Raw genomic sequence first — 14,835 nt, 5'->3', positions numbered from 1 at the left:
ATGTAAGAAGGCCATAATCTCAATTCCAACCTGTTTCTGTCACAATCAGTGCTGTTTCCAGTCTGCTGCAGGTCATTTTCTACCAAATGCTATGTTATCTTGCTCTCTGCTATTTAACGTAATTCTTTATGTAATTTACATTATTATGAATTTAACATAATTAATGGCACAATTATTTCCACACCATACATTTCAAAGTAAAGGAAATGTCAGAACAGTGCAAAAAGTTAGTTAGATGTGGACTTTAAAAAACTGGTGATCGTATTCAACCAATCATATTGGCTGAATTGATTTCTTTTCCAGGCCTGGGATAGAAATGCAAACAGTGGCAATTTCCATTTCCAGTGGAGTTCTCTGACATCCCTACTCCCAGGTAAGTGTGCATAAGGTTGCCGTTTTATGCACTTACCAATTCCTAAGTTCTCTACAAAGGCACAGATCAGAGACACAGTTTCCTCCATAAGCTTGAATCATAAAAGAATGGACACAAGGAAGGGGATGGAGCACAGTTTGAATTATGGCAGAGTGAACCAGAGAATTAACCAATACTTCAATGCACAGCGAAGAGAAACCTAAGGGCAAATGGGTTCCCACTCAGTAAATGAAAGCTGCAGTGTTAAGCTGCAATGTTGGGTTTAAGCAGAACACCAAAGCACGAGATTGAAGAGGAAATGGGGAGAGAAAACAGAAAGATGTATGCATTATGAAGTCAGTAAACATTTAAAGAGAATACAAGAGAAGAGAAACAAGTGTAAAGAATGAAAAAGCGTATTACAGTCATAACAAGCGGGATAGATTACAATCACAATTCATCCTCAAAGCAGCCTTTTGTGAACTGCTTCACAGTTCATTATTGCTACATTTTAAGGCTGAGAACACTGAAGCTGTGATAACAGAATCACCAGCCAGTGAATCCCTGAGTGTGTTGGGATATGAGATTACGGGATTTGATAATGATGAAATGGGTAACATCCAGGAGTAAGAAGCCCAGAGGTGAGCATCCATTTTCATAAGCAAGCCAACCTTTGATGGCTCCTCTACTGTCGCTGTTATTTGTTTTCCCCAGAGCCTTAAAGTGTTCACAAAATTAAGCCATCGTCATCTTATTCCCCCTCTCCTCCGCTTCTTTTTTTGTGCTTTGTGCATATAGGCTGTACATAATGCAAGCACAGCTGAAAGAACTCCAGCCCTGGCCCCTGGGAGCATGCAATTTGTTTCCAAGATAAAAGTTAGCAAGCTATTAGCTGTCAATGATGCTGTTGCTGGCTTAATGAGAGTGCCGTCTTATCTTTATGTCCTCGTTTGCAACAGCAGTCTAGATGCTGTGCAGTAAAACACTGCAGCTCAAATGCTATCTTGCAGTACATTTCAGGAAAGCGAGGGAATGGAAATATTTGTTTTGTGATAAAAACTCTTCCATTATCTTCATAGTATTCTGGATGAAACATACTTCCATGCATCCAAATGCTGTTTTTAATCATCTTACTACTTACATCCTGCCCACCTAGCAGTTTGAAAGAACATCAGAGTGCAAGTAGATAAATAGGTACTGCTCCGGCGGGAAGGTAAACGGTGTTTCTGTGCACTGCTCTGGTTGGCCAGAAGCAGCTTAGTCATGCTGGCCACATCACCGGGAAGCTGTCTGCAGACAAACGCCGGTTCCCTCGGCCTATAGAGCGAGATGAGCACACAACCCCAGAGTCGTCCGTGACTGCATCCTAACGGTCAGGGGTACCTTCACCTTCACTACTGGTAGAGCTTCTTGGACCATAGTATAACCTGACCTGGGAAAGAGGAAAGGAGGCCTGACAATGCCAGAAGTCACAGACCGAAGACATCCTCATGAATACAGAGATCTTTCAAGAAGCCTTCAAGTGGTGTGAGCTTCCCACAAAGTGAGAGTGAGGGCCCTGCTCCAGGCAAAGCGGCCAATTTAATTCACCTGCTTGATTATTTATACCTAGAGGGCATTTTACACAAGAATGAAAAAGGATCATAGTAAAACTGCATATAATTATACCAAAGCCAAATCAGTGAACAGTATGACTCTTATAATATTATAAACAAAAATGGAGAAACAGAACAAGAAAGAGTGTTTTTTTTCAAATGTGTTCCTTAAGATCTAGCATCATTCAAGGGCTGTGTGTGTGTGTGTGTGTGTGTGTGTGTGAAAAGTACCACTTACAAGTTACTATGTGATATTATTCCAAGGGGTGGGAATTATAGGAGGGAAAGGGGCCAGTACTGAGCTGCCAATTGCACACTTGTACCTGTTGGGAAAACTATGTGTAAGAAAGGGGGAAAGCAGCCATCACTTTTCCAGCTATGTCCCATCCTCAAATGAATACATATCTTCCTCTTGAAAATTATGGGGTTTTTCTTCTCACCCTTTCAGCCACTCTCAACTAAGGATGAGGGAATGAGATTCAATTCAGTTCACGTTTAATGGCAAAGTTAGCTAATCTGCACTTTCCAAAACAATTTGTTGTTGTTGTTTAGTCGTTTAGTCGTGTCTGACTCTTCATGACCCCATGGACCAGAGCATGCCAGGCACTTCTGTCTTCCACTGCCACCCGCATGAACCAAAACATAAGCATCCTTTGAAATCTGCACTTCTCTAAATTTTGCAATGTAGTTCTCCAGGCAGTGTGTACAAAAACACACAGGTTAGGGTAAATGTGTTACTGAATGCATTATATTAGGAGATTTGCTTTGCAAACAATGTTTACAATGACAGAATTGCATTCAAAAATCTGCATATTACAAAAAAAAATCACATTAAAATGCTGATGAACTTTTATGAATCTTTTTTATATTAAAAATTGCAAACTGATGTGGAAATATGGAGAATCAAACATAAGAATGGAAAAATGATAAATTGAGAGAAACTCAAAATGCCTATTCCTACTCTCAACCCAATTTTCTTTGCTGAGAAAGCCACCCTAAAGAACTTTAAACTCTAGGCTATCCAAAGCCCGAATTTTTCAACTATGTGAGACAAATAGCAGCAGTCCCAGACAACAAATCCACAATGGCATTGTCTGTGTAGAGGATGCAATGCAGACAAAATTTGTGCTGCCTCAGCACTTTCCCCCTTGTTTTCCAGAGCCAATATTTAAACTCCCTTATGAAATCTCCAGTGAGTATAAGAGCAAGTGCAGTTCATAAAAATTATTTCCTTTCCTCCCTGATGTAATATTCACATTATTGTAGTATTTGGAAATGCCAACAAGAAAAAAAGAAGCATCAAAGCTGCTCCAGAGTTTAAAATCCATTTATCCTAACAGTTGGCTCTTATTGGCTTAAGGGAGCATGATGATGTGGTATTCTTTAGAACACAAAATGCTCCCCCTTCTCTTTTTCCATGACTGCTTTGAGTTTCGTTAAAGTCCATCCTGAGACATTCTTTCAAGCCTTCTCAAATCCCTATGGAGGCCATTTTCATCCTTTACAAAGTTAGCTCTTAATGAAAACATACCACTTAGTTACTAGCTGATGGGGAAGACTCCTGAGGTTTGTAGAGTAGCTACTGTAAGCACTGAAAGGAATGATTTCCACCATCTTGCTCCACATGTGTTCTTTAAATGGCTGAAGGACTTTCCCCCATTCTTCAGCAAAAGTGCACAGGGAAGTCCTCTCTCAGCTTCATAGGCAATCAACACCAAAGCCCAAAGGCCCATATCTACTGTTATGGAATGGCTATGCTATTAACACTGTGATTCGGGCTTCTACAATTTACTTCTAAATTAGCACATTCAACCTGTGCAGCTAGACAAAAAACACCCCCCAGTGCCCATCACACCAAATATTCATGTTGTTTTGAGCCCATATGCTTCTCAGTATCAGTTTTCTCCTCTGCCCCCTTTCCCCCCCACAACTTCCACCCTCCAATTTAGGAAATATATGTATATCTACACTCCACAAAGGTGTGATAAGCTGGTGAGGGTGGTTGCTGCTGCTGCTGCTCTCGCTCTTGCTGCCTTGAGTGGCTCAATCACAGCATACAAAACACTGAAATTTGAGAAATATGATTGCTTAAATCTATTAGCTGGGGGCAACCTTAGCCAAGGCCTTGTGATCATTGAAGAGCTCCATTGTGATTAGCTTATCATTCAGTATGAAAGGTGATTAATTAAGGATTTTGAGTCCTAATGCCCTTCCTGGGTTTATAAAGAAAACAGCCCAACGCCCCATTGAGTGACAAGATGGGCATGGGGCAGGCACATCATCATGCTTTGACAGAAGAATATGGAAGTTGGGTTCTGCCATTCTCTCCTAGCCTCCCTTGAACAGTAGTCACATTAAAAACTCAGCTTGAGAATGAGGCTAGGATAGAAACCCACACAGATGTGTGATTCACTAAAACCCCAAGAAACCACACCATTACATTTTTGCCTCCTTATTCTCAGCCTTTAACTATTACTGTGTTTACCTCCAAATAATATTTCCTGTAAAGACATAAAAATACACTGGAATGGGTCAATCACATGGATCCCCCCCAAAAAAATGTTTTACTATCAGAAGGGATTGCAATAGCCTGATCATAAATACCTCCTGAAAATTCAATGTAAATGACCTTTAAAAAAACCTGTGTAATATAATAATCATTCCCCAAGCCCCAAGTCCCACATAGGCAATCATTCACTGGGAACTAGCAGATAGAAACACAGTTTTCTTCCTCCATGCCTAATATGAAGCCTTCTGGGATGAAAACAAAAAAATCTTGTTGTGAACAAGTGGAATCAATTACATTATGTTTGAATAAATGAATTAGCTTTTCAGTACACAGGAGGGAATTCTAGCAGCTAGTGTCATCTACGGCAAAGTAAGTCACATCCTCCAAAGGGCATGTTGCCCGACACATGATCAGGTTTAAATGCTATTTGCAATCCAAATACCAACCAACACAGAATGTAATATCGGGAACATTTAAAAGGGAAAATCGTTCATTTCTGGTCTTTCAGTCCAAGTCTACTTAGCCAAGTACTTGGAGAGGGGTGCCAAGCAGGCAGGCAATGGGTTGGTTGCTCTGCAGCTGTGGAATTGTTTCCCATGAACTGTTTCCCCCTTCAGTATACCCTTATAGTGTTTCAAAATAAGCAAACAATATCCAAAAGAATTTTGTTTATATACACACATGCAGTTTACTAAGGATTATAACAGTGAACTATGCAAAAGAGCAGAGTTCATATTCCTATAAAGAGCATCACAAGAATAAGCACGGCACAATTTCAAAAACTTGAGAGTTGCATTTCTCAATGCCTTGATTTAAAGAAGTTAAGGGCTTTTCTGGATGGAGGCACTAGTAGGAGGTGGGACCCATGGGAAATCAATTTCTCTGGTGTCCTGAAGCTTACTGTAACTTGATAAAAGCTGAGGGAAGCAAGAACATGACTATTACCGAGGAGGGTTGCAACAAACATGCAACTTTGTTACATGATACTCAGTCCATCCACATATTGATCCTGGCTTGACAGAGTCTACACTCGTTTAATAACCTGTGGTGTCAATTCACGCTACCTACCTGCCGGCCCCTGACCTGCTCCAAGCATTTGACTTGGTAGATATATAACTTTGATCATAGATCTAATCCTGCTTATTTCAGTTCAATTTACTAAGCTCAATAAATCTTTGATAGTAAAATCCACTGCTGTTAATGATTTGGGAAAGTTTGATATATGCATACACAGATCAACAAACCTTGGTTAAAGGGGAAGTTAGCAATCATATGGCATGATTCCAATTTTAAAAATAATTACTGAGGAACTTATTTGTAAGTAAGTCATGCTTTGCATGCTTAAGAAGTGTGCAACACTTAATTGAATTTGGGTTTAGCGCATACATACTAATGAATCCATAGTAAAGAGAAATCTGTTTTATATAATTCCTAAAAGACATAACAATGCCCCTTTTTCTTGCATAGCCTGACAAAGTAAGCAGTGGGTAGCAGAAGTAGGAGATGCTATGGAGAAAGGTATGGAAAACCCATGACAACTTCTAAGGAAGAGCATTAGTGCATGAAATTAAGTGAGAAAACTACATTTAGAGTTGGTTCCACTTGAAGTATTTTGCATATGAACTATTTCTTTTCCTATCAGTATAACAAATTTGAATGCCCTAAGGTTACAAAGATATTGGTCATGGACAAACAGCCTCAAATTATTTTATCAGTTTCTTGTGTCAATTTACACAAAACCTCATCGAATTCTTGTATCCATGAATAGCTCTTAATTCTGATGTGCTGAGATATGGCAATAGCAATATAAGTTAAAAGCCTACCTATGTACTGTGATGGAAATTATGGGATCAGGTTGTACAAGTCAACCGGAATCTATCTTTGCTAATGAAAACAAAATTAAAAAATTCCTTCTAGTAGCACCTTAGAGACCAACTTAGTTTGTTATTGGTATGAGCTTTCGTGTGCAAGAACACTTCTTCAGCTAATCAAGTGAAGGTAGTTTATACCACAAGGGGGAGATGTAACGTCTTTGCATTAAGGTGTAGAATGCTTTAACAAAAAAGCAATGCCTTTAAATAAAACATTCGCAGACAGAAAAGGTTTACATCATTGTTTACAGTGTCAGTATGCAGATCACTTAGCACCCGATGTATGTTGCCTGCACTTAAAATGTCTGCAAATTGCAGTGTTGTACCTTCTCCAAGAGTAACAGATCCCCCAGTTTAAGAACAAAAAAATCCACAAAATCAGCTGTGCAGCCATTACCTGTGGAATAAAGCTAAAATTACAACTTCCCCTGTTTCATGTGTTTTTCTTTCTTTGTCTTTTGCAATGCCACTCTTCTGGTATTGTGAGAATCAAGAGCTTCAGATGTAGGCTAATGCCTATCTCTGCACATTATTTCCACACTGGCAGTACAAATGTGTGCTTTTGTTTGGTCGTTAATTAGCCTTCGCAAGAAGAAAAGCACCTTTTCCAGTAAGCACCATCCCTGCAGGTAAACTACAGTATATTGAAAGCTGTTTACATTTCTTAAGGTAAGGATCTCCCCTACAGAACTCTCTTTACACCCTCGACTATTTCACTTAGCTCCCAAGGCCCACGAACCCTCTAGATGTAAGAATCTTATTGAATTTTGCACACAACACTTGTGTTTGCTCCATAAGGAAACCACCCCTGGTTGCTCTCTGGTGGAAATGTTATCACTAAACTACCTCCAGTCAATTAATGTTATCAGCCTTTTGTCCACTCTGTAGCATGCTTGAAATGTTGGCTTTGGGGAAAGTTTGTTACTGTGTTATGCCACAGACAAAAGTTTTCTAAAAATTGTACAGGTAAATGAATACCTGCTCACACAATGGACCTCAGGTCTCCAGAACTTCCAGAATATGGGCAAGTACTAACTGATGGACATGAACAACGACAGTGGTGATTGGTGCTCACTGGGACTAGAAGGGTGCAAGGCAGGGAGGTCAACAGTAGGTGGCACCAAAGCTAATGGCAGGCAGAGCCAACTAATTCTAGTTTTGTCCTCCTCTTCCCTGCTGAGTTCCAAAAGGGATCACTAAAACTGAGGAGGAGGAAGCTGACAGGCAGTGTCACCCCCTGGACACAGGAAATCAGGCATATGAGGGCTGAGTAAGGTTGGTGGCCCAGTCTCCACTAGACAACACTACACAGTGTAAATACATCCCATCAAGCACTGTGCACTACTGTGTATGGGTTACATTAAGAGAGATTTAGATTGAAAGTGCTCATGTGTAGATAAAAGTGCACAAAAACACTTACACAGCCTATGGGCTTGAAATAACATGCTTCTATAGCAGCATGTATACCATGTGATCAGGCATACATGTAGACTTGGTAATAGCATATATTTTTGTGAAGTGAACCAACAGTTCTTGTTCATGATCTAAAAATAATAAGTGTATGTTCCCCAGAAAGCACACTGTAGAAAGAGAAAAATACTGTTGCTCCCCCCCTATATATAATCTTCCACATGGACCATTTATTCATTCTATTTAATAGTATCAAAAGTGTTGCAGCCATAATCAACATGGACATTTCAGCAATAACTGGATATTTGTTTCCTGGATTTAGCACTTTTCAGCCCACAAAACCGACTGATACATACAGCTTGCCTCTTTTAATTACTACTTCTGCTTCAACATATTTCACAATAGGAGGAGCAGACTAACTCTCATAATTCACAAAAATTGAAGTGCCCATTTATTTCCTCCTAATCTGCCTCCTGTGGCTCAAGCTTATTTGAGTGCAAAATCACCTTGCCTTGGCTTGCTGGGAAGATAAAAACATAGCAAATGGCTCTTCAAGTAATCTGAAGTGGAAAGTGAAGATGTCAACTCCTCAGAATGGAACATGTCATCTCTCTGTTTGGGGAGACAAATTCAATTTCTACAGGACAAATATCTTTTCTGTGTATGTGTGGTGGGGACACAAGGCTCCAAGCACTATGAAAATTATATGCATTCTGTACTATATTGTTGCATGCCACCCCAATCTCTGAGTGGTGTGAGACTCCAGGGGTTCCAGGCACTTACCCAAGGTTCATGTTTCCTTTGGAATGAGGTACAGCAGACACTGTAAACAAATAAACTGTATGTCTTTATGACATATGTCTTATTTACACATACATGCAACATGAGCCTATGATGGAGGGATTCACAGCACTAGCACACCAAGAGGGTCTTGCTTCTCCCGTAGCCAGAAATCCATCAGATTCCATCAGAAATCAAGCATGGTTCTGTCTGCCAGCTTCCAGCTTCTAGTTTGCACACACAACTTCCAATTCTTTGTCTTTCTAACTAACAGACAGTTGACAGGACCCACACATTTGTTTTCTGGCACAGAGCCACTTCCTTTGTTACCTGAATGACCCGTCCTGGCTATTCCAGGAATTGAATTCATGCTGGATCCAGGAATTAGAAGGGGGCTCTGGCATAAATCCTACCCCCCCCAATTCATAACACTATAATAATAACATTTTGTTATTTATACATCATCCATCTGGCTAGGTTGCCCCAGCCACTCTGGGCTGCTTTTTCCAGGATGAAGATATGCAAGCTAGCCTTCCTTGTTACCCTTCTTTCCCAGAAAATACCGGTCACTTTCACACATTACTCACCTTAAGGAGCAAAGGGGCTGCACCTTTGACCCCACTCATGACAACACTCAGCTCTCTACCCCTGCTTTTCACATGTTAGCATGGATGTCTGAAGTGGAGAAGGCTTGAGGCACTTACACATCAACATGCTTTTTCACATGAGTAACACATGAAGGGAGTTTCTGTTGCCAATCTTTGCGGATTCAGGGTTTGTATCTGCAAAAAGCAGTAGCAGAATCCTCAAAGTGATGCATAGACCTGCTACCTGAATGAGCGCCAAGGTCTTTCTCAGGGCATATTCTATTTTAAGTGGCAGAGGGGAGGGGACTTTATTGAAACGGAGCTCTCTGCCAGAAGATTTTCAGATTCTTTGTGAGAGCCAAATATTCAAACATTACACAGAACATTACAGGGAAAGGTTGTTGGGGTTTTCTTTGGGGGGGGGAGGATAGGGAATTTGGTGTCTTTATTGCTTTCTTTCTTTCTTTCTTTCTTTCTTTCTTTCTTTCTTTTACAGAAAACAAAAAACAGCCACAACTGATGAACTGATCTGATAACAACCAATGCAACCAAAGATCTGATGTTAAATGGAACCAGCTGCTCTCAACAGACATCCCAGGAAACAAGTTGAAGTAATTGTTCCAGTAGTTACATACACCAGGGGGTTGGGAATGTGTGATGCTCCAGATGCTGTTGGACTCCCAACTCCCATCAGCCCCAGCCAACATAAATTCGTAGAATCACAGAGTAGGAAGGTATCCTGAGGATAATCTAGTACAGTGTTTCCCAAACTTGGGTCTCCAGCTGTTTTTAGACTACAAGCTAGATAGCAGGACCAGTGGTCAGGAATGATGGCTCAAGTTTGGTAAATACTAATCCAGTCCAACCGGATTATGCAGTTGCCCCATACAGGGATCAAACCTGAAACCTTGCCATTATTAGCACCACACTCTAACCAACTGAGCTATCCATGCTGAGCATGGTCAAGGGGTGATGGAAGCTATAGTCCAACAACATCTGGAGGGCCATAGGTTCCTATTTCTAGTTTACATGGACAAGGAAGTACAGTTTCTCCACAGATGTACCCCCCACCCCCATTTACTCATTGCTAAAGGGAGAACTATAGACGGGCCAAAAGATAGTCCTCTTATTTTACCTATAGAAAGTGAAGAGATATTATAACCAGTAATGGGTGGAGAAATAGGAGCACACAAATGAAAATAAGATGAAGTCTGTTGGGACCTGCACTAAATTTATGTCTACAAATTTTAAAAGAAAAAGAGAAGCTGGATGAAGAATTACCAGCCACAACCTGAAAAATGATAGTTTGTTCTTCTCAAGTACTTCAACAGTACAAGCATATCTAATTAAAGAGAAGCAGAAACACTGTCATATAAACAAAAAGAACATTAGCTTGCTTGTATACTGCTCTACAGTTCTAAGAGCTGCTGAACAAGAATTATACCAAACTGTAAATTCTGACAGATTTACATTCCTTTAAACCCTTTACTGACTTGGATCATAGCCCTGAAGCCAAAGCATGCATGTAAAATTGATGAAGAGAAGAGAGATGAAAAGCATTACACAGCAGGTTGAATCCCAGAAAACAGGCTGGGAAAGCCACAAAAAAAAGCATTTTAAATGTATATATACCACAATAGTCTTGACACAGAACAGGGATTTCCCAATAGTAGTTTAATAATAATAGGTAAACAGACTTTGGCACATAAATGAATGGGGTTTACTTCCAAGTAAATAGGTTTAGGAGCGGGCTGGAAGAAGACTAACATGCACTATGGAAGAATTAGAAAATAATACTGGAGAAGTGTGCACAAGAGAGATATTGTCCCTCGGACATTTTATGTTTACCATTAAGAACAAATTAATGGGACTTGCAACTAGGGATGTGAGAAGGCATTGACTTCCATTTTGACCCACATTCATTGCACATACTGCAGTTTTCACTGAGTTGCAGTTCAGATTGCAACAAAAACTACATTGTCTCGCTTTCTGCTGTGGTGGAATTTTATGCAATTACTTATGTAATTCATTACATCATTACATCATTCTACACCATTAATTTCAATGCAAAGAAAATGGAGTGCAAATTGAGGAGAGGGCTCATCAATTATGCATCACCTGTGGACTAAAAACAATAGTCAATATTGAACACATTCGCTAGATTGATTTTCTTTCCAGATATGGGACAAATAAACATTGGCAATTTACACTCTTGTTTCCATCAGAATTTTTTGGCATCCCTACTCACCATAAAACGTTGCACAAGATCAGTGAGCCTAAGTGCCAGTCAGAAATATTTCCCAGCCCTTTTTTCAGGTCAGGAGAAAAACAGAAAAAATATCCTGGGTATGTTTCTTGTGTGGCAGTAGCCATACTTTGCCTCCAAAGCAATCTGCACAGAGGCACTTGAGTTCAGCATTGGCGGGAAAGATGAAACACACCTCCTCTGAGAAAAGAAGAAGGGGGTTTACCCTCTGCATAAGCTTATCTAAATATTACAAAACTCAGTGGCTGAGTGGTTGGAATTTGCAGAGTCCCTTGTATAAACAGAAGCCCCTTTAGCTCAAGCAATGGTCCTCTAATATCTGTCAATTTTCACCACCTTTGTTTCACTTCCCATACTATTCTACAGCACTGGACTTCAACTGGTGGGTCACAACAAGAGCACTACCACTATGCAAATACTGTACATGGTAAAAGATTAAGACATGGGTCCCCACAGGCATGTTTGAGTTAAAAGTGGGTCTTAAAAAGGTTGGAGATCCCTGTTGCAGATGATTCCACTGACATTCAACATCTACTTTTAAAGAGATATAGGGGCTCCTGTAGGAGGCGAAATGGGAATCCCTCATTACACTACTGGAATTCCACTTGCTAATTAGTGTCAGTCCCTACAAAGTCAACAGAGAGACTACTGGGCTTGCACCTCAGTGCAAAATTCTTAAAGAAAGAGGACAACAATTTAAGCACAATACAATACAGTTGCATCAATTGGTTTCCAACACAAAGAATGCTAATGCTTGCCAGCAGCCTCTCTGTATATGTGATTCTCCACAGCTTTTGTAAATTACACAATCCTATAGATTTGAAAACATCTGCATCATAAGGAGATAGCAAGTTTCCAGGGTCTGCAAGCAAGCAATTTTCTGTATTTAAAAAAAGGAAGAGAGATTGGACTAGAGATCATCAATAAGATGTGCTTTATTATTAGAAGAGGGTTGATAACAACAACCCACTCCTCCCAGTTTGGAAAACAAGAACTCATTCCAATTGGAGACCAAACCCTCCCAGAGCCCTCCCTGGCTACACAGAGGGGTACTCTAGAGGACGCTATCAGCTGCATGAGCAGGGCCAGCCCAATAGATTTTGCTGTCTGAGACAAAGATGAATGCCCTCCATTCTATGTATTGAAGCCAACAGGACTGACAGTTGAAACTTACTTCAACACTGGTGATGGGATAGTGGCATTCCTTGCTCCCAAGTACAGCAGACTAGCTTAGGAGGTTCAGGACAAACCACATGGGACACACAGCTCTATTCTCCAAAACCTTGCTGCCACTCCCACCTGTCACTTCCTCACTGCGCACTCAAATAAATGCTCCAATGTGGTAGTGGGTTTGCCAGCATGTATTTTGTGAGAAGAGCAATGCATTTACATGCGTGGTGTCTCCATGCTCTGGACTGGCTGCCTCTCTGCCTCTCTGTAGGTCAGAGGCCATTTCCCAGTAGTACTATGTGTGATGCATCAGGAGAAGGTGATTAGGCAACAAAAACAGTGAACCATGACTATTAACAGGGAAGGGTCGCTGCTACCAGGGTGCCAAGATCAGGTGGATATGAATGACAAGGAAACAGCTACCTCACTCTGCCTAATGGTAGGGCTGGCCCTGCCAGATCTGGTTTTCTTGCCATGTTCAGAACAGTACAGACCACTTTAGTCAGGATGAGGATGGCATGTTTTTTTTCCCAGCCAACCATTAGTTACCACCTAAAACCCATTCTTTACCAAGTTCTTTTGGGGCAGTATTTTGTAGGTATGTCCATTATCAATACATCCACCCATGTTCTGAAAGTAACCACATGAAGAAATCCATCAAGTTGCCTCTTCTGCCAGGTTTTTAGAGGTGCAATTTCTTGAGGTCACTTTGCATTGTACACATTGCTAGCTTCATTTTGTTGTTAGTTCGTGCTATGTTTCTTTTGTATTGGTATTTTAATTGGTTTAAATTCTTCAAAAGGCACATGCTAATGTCAACAGTCCAGCAATGTAGTCAGCTTATAGTTACAAAGTAAGCTGGTATCATATAAACTCATTCTATGCTCTGTTACCAGAACTGTCTAGGATGACGCTTAAGGGTGAGCTATGTGAAAACTGTATGACATAATAGTTGGGGAACCACTGTCCACATCATTGTAGACTGTGCTGATTTTATTTAAGAAGTATAGCAAAGTTTTCTAGAGAACTTGCACAAGGCAGTGCTCAATAAGATACTATAAATCATCATAAAACAATGCAAAAGCATTGAGCAGCAAATTATAAAAAGGACACCAGTCCTTACTCCAAAAATCTGCCGAAAGAGCTTACCTTGCTTCCTAAATACAGAGATCCACTGGAAAACAATTTCCATGAAGATGTCGTAACAGTGAGGGTTCTACCCCTTTGGCAGAAATTGCCCCCACATTTTATACACCAAACAAAGAATGGGATGTCACTGCACCAGTGCTAAACTCAAGCTGACTGATAGTTTTCATAGTACAAACTAGGGATGCAGCAGATTCAAATGAATCCCAAATCTTGAACCAAAGATTCAAGAGGGATTCTGGGCCTGCCACAGGCATCCCAAAGTGAAGCAGGGTGTCCCAAAGCATTTTGCGGCACACCAGCAATTCAGACCTCAAAAAATGGCTCAAACAAGTGTCTGCTAAAAGCAAAACCGATGCTTCTGAGCTTACTCAATAAGGGAAATGCCAGGGTGTGAAGAGGGACAAAGAGGGGCTCCATTGTGACTACTAGTTCAAAGAGGGCTCTTTTTGTTGAAGAAGTAGTAGCAGGCAGAAGTTTGCCACTTTCCAGTCCTCTGACTGAAGCTGTAGGGGATGTTAGTTTGGTAAAAGTGAAGACTGCAGAAGAGTTGCTAAGATCTCAGAAGTCAGGTAGTATTGGCCAGAAAGGCACAGCCCCCCCCCCAAATAGAATTATCAGCTCAGGGCAGGCAACAATGGAGGACTTAGGGTGGGAAAGTACCGGACTGGGAGGAGGAAGCTTACAACAATCACACTACCCTACTTCCACCCTCAAAATCTAAGTTATGCCACTGCAGGGAACCACTGCAGTTATCCTGAAATTTGGAAGGATTCATTCCCTCAAAGGGGGCAAGCATGTCTGAAAATTCCATCTAATTCTGTAAAATAAATAAATAACTGTTTCCTTTTAAAATAAATAAATAAATATTAAAGGTTTCTAGTCTTAAAACTCCTAGACCAGGGGTCAGCAACCTTTTTCAGCCATGGGCCGGTCCACCATTCTTCAGACCATGTGGTGGGCCGGACTGTATTTTGAAGGGAAAAAATGAATGAATTCCTATGCCCCACAAATAACCCAGAGATGCATTTTAAATAAAAGCACACATTCTATTCATGTAAAAACACCAGGCAGGCCCCACAAATAATCAGAGATGCATTTTAAATAAAAGGACACATTCTACTCATGTAAAAACACGCTGATTCCCGG

The 14,835-nt window shown here is 40.7% G+C and overlaps 1 protein-coding gene and 1 long non-coding RNA gene across 9 annotated transcripts in view; one reads left to right on the top strand and one right to left on the bottom strand.

The window, feature by feature from the left end:
* KCNIP1 (potassium voltage-gated channel interacting protein 1) overlaps nt 1-14,835 on the bottom strand; it is a 546,638-nt gene that overhangs the window by 378,341 nt on the left and 153,462 nt on the right. The window lies entirely within an intron of this gene.
* Nucleotides 1-14,835, top strand: part of LOC128407761 (uncharacterized) — a 67,473-nt gene that overhangs the window by 40,649 nt on the left and 11,989 nt on the right. Inside the window, exons 2-3 of the long non-coding RNA XR_008328888.1 lie at nt 9,601-9,715; nt 11,330-11,450. This is a non-coding gene — a long non-coding RNA (uncharacterized LOC128407761). The remainder of the gene's footprint in view (nt 1-9,600; nt 9,716-11,329; nt 11,451-14,835) is intronic.

The sequence above is a fragment of the Podarcis raffonei genome, chromosome 2 (genome assembly GCF_027172205.1).
Source record: "Podarcis raffonei isolate rPodRaf1 chromosome 2, rPodRaf1.pri, whole genome shotgun sequence".
NCBI lineage: Eukaryota > Metazoa > Chordata > Lepidosauria > Squamata > Lacertidae > Podarcis > Podarcis raffonei.
The sequence above is the reverse complement of the archived record's forward strand: the minus strand, read 5'-3'. Positions and strand labels throughout refer to the sequence as shown.